The sequence below is a fragment of the Haplochromis burtoni genome, unplaced genomic scaffold (assembly GCF_018398535.1).
Source record: "Haplochromis burtoni strain Fernald_Lab_line unplaced genomic scaffold, NCSU_Asbu1 Contig_27, whole genome shotgun sequence".
NCBI lineage: Eukaryota > Metazoa > Chordata > Actinopteri > Cichliformes > Cichlidae > Haplochromis > Haplochromis burtoni.
The window spans coordinates 3,111,323-3,118,272 of record NW_024582388.1 but is presented as its reverse complement, the minus strand read 5'-3'; the positions used below and the strand labels follow the sequence as shown (position 1 = coordinate 3,118,272).

At 36.5% G+C, this 6,950-nt stretch overlaps 1 protein-coding gene across 3 annotated transcripts in view; it reads left to right on the top strand.

Moving 5' to 3' along the window:
• The window catches only part of LOC102305133 (potassium inwardly rectifying channel subfamily J member 10), a 36,914-nt gene that overhangs the window by 19,161 nt on the left and 10,803 nt on the right, over nt 1-6,950 (top strand). For 2 of the 3 annotated variants that reach the window (XM_005918093.3, XM_042219069.1), the window contains exons 7-8: nt 1,931-2,230; nt 2,312-2,474. The gene's annotated coding sequence lies outside the window, so the exon portion shown is untranslated. Of the gene's footprint in view, nt 1-1,930; nt 2,231-2,311; nt 2,594-6,950 lie in introns of those variants that run through there. The other variant, XM_042219070.1, reaches the window with a different exon arrangement.

The following is a 6,950-nucleotide window of genomic DNA, read 5'->3' as shown; positions in this document are numbered from 1 at the left end:
TTTAGGAGTGTTTTGAGATGTGAGAGATTTGCGACGTTTAGCGCAAATCTTGTGTAGTTAGTGTGTAGTGTAGTCAATAGTTTTGTTGTGTGTGTCAGAACAATGAGGCGACTGCTGAATGTTACAGGTGTTACAGGAGTGATACATCTCCTGTTGTCAGGCCTGCAGGTATCAGGCTGTGATGTTCTCCTTTATCACATAGTGGACAGAAATTTTTTGGAGTGGCGCAAATAATTTGTGTGACATCAAATTTGATGCAGAACAGCTGATTGTGCTGTAAATATTTTGAAATGTTTATTTTAAAAAAACCCCCACCTTGGCTGCATTTTTAGGTAAACAGCTGCAAAAAATTGATATTCTGTTTTTCAGATGTGTTTGAGGATTTTGGCAGTTACTAAGACTTGATTATTAAAACCATTCACCACCATGAACTTTGACCAAATATTCACTAACTAATACATAACAGTTTTCCTCTTAGGTGAAAATTATTCAAAATGATTTCAGATAATCATTTTGAATAATTTTTATTCATGAATTTTGAGGGTATTTTGTTTTCTGGTTCATTTTCTGTGGCCTGTGAGAACACAGTGTCTGTAGGGATGGGATCTTGGTGGGCATTTAATGAGGACGTAAGCAGCTGAGAGATATGTAAGATTCCCTCTTTGCTTCCTGGTCTCAACCCTGCATAGATACGTTTCATGTGGTTTGATATATTCATTCATATCTCTAGCTATTAAAAGTGCACCACCGCCGTGTAACTGTAACTCCAAACAACCAGGTTTATCTGCCGTGTGAAGCCCACACCATTTTCTGGAGATCGTAGACAGCAAGCAGTTAGATGTGACTAAATAATAATAAAAATAATCAAACAAATAAATAATAAAAAGCTGCATTTGATTTAGGGGCATTGCTGTTGTATTCTCACTATTTCGATGTTCTGTCAGGGTACTGCCAGGGTAATATTCTTCTGGTTTTTAAAGCGTGATCTATATTTGAGCCTTGTTTAAGGTTTGCGATATTGGCCTGTAAATGGTAAATGGCCTGTATTTATATAGCGCTTTATTGTTTCTTGGTCCTTCTGTTTGCTAGCTTTGATTCGAGTCCTTGGTTCCTTGTTAGATGATATTAATTCCCTTCTGTCTTCAGTCTGTCCCAGTCTTCCTTTCTGGAACAGACTTCTTTTCATGCTTTGGCTTCTGTCTGTGTCAAGTTCAGGTTTCTAGGTCAGTGTTAGTCATTTGCTTATTTACTTTGGTGACCACTTGTCTCATGTCTTCTGTTCTTCTTCCGGTGTCTAATTATTTGTTTCAGTTGTCTTCCCACCTGTCGTGTTTTCCCTTGTTATGTATTGTCTCTGTCTCCTTTTGTCCTTTGTTGTGTCCTTCCTTGCAGTTTGTTCTCCATAAAGACTCATAGATTTACCCAAAAGTTTAATTCTGTTCATCTGGATATAAAGGTTTTAGTAAGAGAAGCATTTTGTCACTGATCCAAGTGACTTCTTCAGTCTTGGATCAGTGATGAAATGTTTTTCCCAGTAAAAACGCTGCATCCGGATGAACAGAATCAACTTTTTGGGATTTCCTTACCTGGATGATTGAGCATGCATCAACACACTTATGTTTTCCTTGTTTTTCAGTCTGCATTATTCTGTATTATGTTTAAGTTCAGCAATAAAACTGCCTTAGTTTACCTCCCTTGTTTCCAAATCCTGCATTTGGGTCTGACTCTGCCTGCCTCACAGTCAACACTGACATGTTTTTTGTTTTCTGGACAGGAGAATTAAATACTATTCCACATTCATTTTTTGTGATCTTAAGTTGACATAACCTTCTGTCATTATATTAAATTTTGCAATATGTAGCTTCATGCACACAATTCTGACATTAGTGTTGTTAAAGTCTTAATTAAAATTTTAATTGTTTTCTTTTAGGTCTCCAACATGTGTTTGTGCTGCATGGAAAGGACTTACACTTGGATACAGAGAAACCTGTTACACTTGACGAACAGACAGATTTGTTCTGGAAAGTTAATTCCAGTAACAATATAGCTAAATGTGTTTTTAATAAAGATCCATTCGTGTATAACAAATATGCAGGAAGGGCTGAGCTGTTTGGACCAAATTGCTCTTTGAAATTAAAGAATGTTCAACACAGTGACAGTGGAGATTATACTGCACTTGTGGTCAGCGAACAAGAGCAAAGGGTAGCTAAATACAAGGTCATAGTTCAAGGTAGGTTTCTCTTTTCATTATTTTGAAATTTTGATACATCATAGACCTGTTTTTAATACTTTCACACCTCTTGTTCCCCAGATCCAGTGACTCCTGCCAAACTGACAGTGGACCCTGTGTCCAACAGCTCAGACTCCTGTAACCTGACTGTGACCTGCAGCGCAGTGGACTTTAACGTCAGCAGTAGTTTTAGATGTGATGGTAAAATCTGCTCTCATGCAGGAGCAAAGGATTTGAAGGCCACGAAAAATTTTTCCTCTCTAAGTGTTTACCTGCAGCAAGACACCATTTTCTGTAATCACAGCAACCAAGTGAGCTGGAACGTGACTAAGCTGCTCAAATCTTACTGTGAAACAGAGACAGGTGAGAATAACGGTCATAATGAATGAAAAACTGAAATAACCAGATTTTAAAGACCTTGCTGTGTGATGTTTGCATGTTCTCCCCATGTCGAACTACTTCTCCAAAAACATGTAGTTCGACATGGGGTTAACTCAGCTGATGATTGAATGTAGGTGTGAACTAAACACCAACTGAATGGTTGTCAAAAAACTCTGTATTGCCTTCTTAAAGAACTTGCTTAAGCAAACTGCCACAACCAGGGATGTGAAATGTAATATTGTAGTGATCAGTAAAAGATTTACTGCTATAATACTTTTTTCTTCTTCTTTGCAAATAAATCCCAGTACTTAACCAAAATTTCTGTGATATAATTAATTTCATTACAGCTCCCAGTGGAGCCATCATAATTGCAGCTTCGACTTCTGTTGTCTTCTTGATTCTCTTCATTACCCTTTGTGTCATAATGAAATGTAAGTTCCAATATTTGTTTTTAGTGTAATATGTAGGTAATATGTAAAGTACACAAAAATTATATTTTGCATTTAAGCACACAGTTTATACAAATACACATTTCTCATATGATTAGGTAATGGCAGGAGCCCAGATGAAGATATACTTTAGTACAGCAGTAAAGATCTATTTCGTGTATGTTCTGTGTGAGTGTGTTTGTAACTGTGTTGATTCACTGTGGAATGGGAGATTTAAGCTGTAAATAAAAAATGAATAATAATATTAAATAAAAATAAATAACAACAAAGCCATTAAAATTATAAAACAAAGACGGGGAAGTGTTCAGAAGGAAATTCTTGAATTAATTTTGTCCCTAGCTGTACCAGTGTACATGTTAAAGTATAGACTTGGAAAACATTGGAACAGTAAACATTGTTTTGTTAGCTTTAGGAGGTCGTGTAATGATGGTTACAACAATTCAAAGGCAACCTTGATGTCCATCACCCATTAAAGACAATTGAAATTTGCATTATCTATGTAAAGATGCACCTTGTCTATAAATATATCATAAATATACCTCAAACTACTCAAATATTATAAAAGATGATAAATGTCAGTGTTAAACTGATATGTAGTGTATATTCTGTGACTATGTGGGGGTACAGTTTCGTCATTACAATAGTATGGCTGCTGTTCTTGTTTGTGTGTGTTTGTGTGTGTGTGTGTGACTATGACAGCTTCCATAGGCATGTTTTTCACACTTAATGAAAGCTATAAAAATATAAAAATCACTTTGACTGCAAAGAGGGATGAGTTTTTTTTCTCTCGCGTTGTAAATATAACACTTAAATAAAGAAATAAAATTTTTCGTGCAAAATCTAAATTTCAAGCAAGTCAATCTATATTTTCTATGACTGACTTACAGGTAAAAGTAAAGGAGGGAACCAGGAAAATACTATATATGCGGTTCCTGAGGTAAGCGGAAACATTTTTTTTGAAAAAAAAAAAAGCAGAAGAAGAACCTCTCCCACTTTGCTAGTCAAACTGTAGGAACAAATGGTTTAATTGTGAGTAATTAAATTATTGAGAACAGATTTGTTTCCATACAAAATCCTTTAAATTTTAAACTGGACTGAAGTCTGCAACTACACATGAGCAAAACTGTTTTACAAGCCACTTTCTAAAACCAACCCCATCTCCTTTCTACACCAACTGTTCCATCTAGCTGATGCTGATGCAGATCCATCCTTATGCTTATCTTGTCACATTTAGACATCACTGTTTGTGACAGTCTCTTGCATTCAGACTTCCTGGCTTATTATTGTATAACACATGTAAGATAAATGATAATGACTATTACAAATTTCCTAACAAAGCACTTTTGGTTTATTTCCAGGACATCATTCCAGGCCAGACTCAAAATCAGACTCCCTCAGGACACGAATCATGTAATTCTCCAACATCTACTTATGCTTTGGTGGAGTTTCATACTGGACAAAAATCCACTAAGACTGAAAACATCCCCCAGCCAGAGACGGTGTATGCTCAGGTTGACAGAGCTGCAAAGCCCAATTCTACAGTCCAACAACAAACACCCAGAGCTGAAGAAAACCAATAACTGTATTTATAATGATCAACAGTGTTCACTGATGTACCATATGTGTAAAATGTGGATGTTCATGTTACTCTGACCAAGAGAGAAACATGTTAATCAGAAGATATATGGGTCTGTTCACTCACATGTAGCTCACTTTACACACGAGATGCTGATTTATATTGTGGTCTAACTTAAAGATAGCCGATTTTTATCTTAATTTGAATTAACATGAGCTAGTTAACCCAATTTTTATTCTTTCAGAGTTTAGAGACATACCAACAAAGTGGGTAGAGTCAGCTGAGAACCAATGAGTGTATGTACCTGCAGACTATTGTGAAATATCTGCAATATTTAGTTTGTAATGTTATTACATTAATAACATTACATTACACGTGTATATGTTTCTTTTTATCATATATAATGGTTGTTGCATCAGTAAATGTGTCCGCACAAGCATTTCACTGCATCTTGTATGATTGTGCATGTGACAAATAAAGGTTGTTTGTTTGTTGTTGGTTTTGTTTTTGTTTAATTGTACTCTAACTGCTTTGGATTTGTGTATAATAAAACCAAAGCAGTGGTCTTTAACTTTAAAAATATTCTACAGTCGTGAAAATGTGAAACTATTTATAGCCAGGTAAAAATGGCACAAGTCTCAAAGAGGAGGAGAATACATGAACTAACACAGTACATGTAAGTCTTAAATGAGATGCCAATCTATTTGAATGCATTTAAACTGCATTTAAACCATTTACAGGCAGATTAGTTAACATCCCCTTTATCACACTGTGCAGCACAGCACAGATTAATTACCAATTACCAATGGCCATTTTTTCAAACTTCACAAATGCTACGTGGTTGTGAAAAAACAGTAGCCATAGGTGTGTAGTCTGTATGGGCTTGTGTACAGTTGTGGCAGCGACGGAGAAAACAGAAAAGCAATTTATTCTGAATTTTTTTCATGTCTAGTCAGACTGACTGCAGTAATGTGTTTTCTTTGTAGAGATTGAAACAATAAAGGGATTAGCACCAAGTCAGTTTGAGAGACTTTAATACATGTATGTGGATTCCACTTACATGCAATAAGGAAGAACATCAAGATAATATATAGTGTCCATCCCCTTTGCCCATACATATTGGCACCTGTATGATAACCCATATCTCCCAAAGGTCACAGATCACCACTTACCTTTGGATGTCTGTAAATGCACCTGAAAGCATATGTCACGTGAACCACATGAAACTAGATGTATGTAACACTAATTATAAGTGCATGCGTGTGTGTATGTATACTTCTCAATTTCATTTGTTTTTTCACAGATGTAAGAAAAGCCTTTGGATTCTTTTTGATCAGAAGTGGTTTTCTCCTTGAACTGTCCCATGGATGCCATTTTTTTCACCAGTCTCTTTGTTTTGTCAAATCATGAACTCTGACCTTCACTGAGACATGTGAAGCTTGGAGTTCTTTAATGTTGTTCTGGGTTCTTCTGTGACATTACTTTTTCAAGCCATTCGGGAGGGGCTCAGAGTAGAGCCGCTGCTCCTCCACATTGAAAGGAGCCAGTTGAGGTGGTTCGGGCATCTGACAAGGATGCCTCCTGGGTGAGGTGTTCTGGACATGTCCCACAGGGAGGAGGCCCCGACGCAGACCCAGGACATGCTGGAGAGACTATATCTCTTGGCTGGCCTGGGAACGCCCTGGTGTTACCCCAGACAAGCTGGAGGAGGTGGCTGGGGAGAGCGAGGTCTGGGGCTCTCTGCTTTGGGCTGCTGCCCCTGCGACCCGACCCCAGATAAGCAGAATGAATGTATGCTTATCATACTGTGTTATTATTGATGTTTTTCATAGGTTTGAAAAGAATATGAAGAAATTATGTTTTTTTGTTACTGGCTTCCAGCTTCAAATTGTTTCAGGATTTAAAATGTCTATTCTTGAAGGATTAAGTCATTGTTAAATAGTTTAACTGAATTTACAACAAAGAAAAGAAAAGGAAAAAAAGTTTTCCTCTGAAAATGTTCTGGTACAAGGACTGGACTGAAAATGAACCAAATTCGTTTCAAATTATTATACTACAACCTTCCATTCTACCTTTTCCCACAATTTAATTATGTTATTTTCATACCTTTTCTCTCAGTGCAAAACAAGAGTGCCACTATCTCAAAAAAAGAAAAAGGATAAAAAAAAAGATGCAGTAGAGGGTTTATCTTATGTTTCCAAAATTCTGAATTAATTTTCTCTCAAATTTCTCTCAGAAAAGCTTTTACTGAAAAAGCTTTTTAAAAGCTTTTTTACTGCTTTAAACGAGTGGACACTTATCTAAGTAGCTCTCT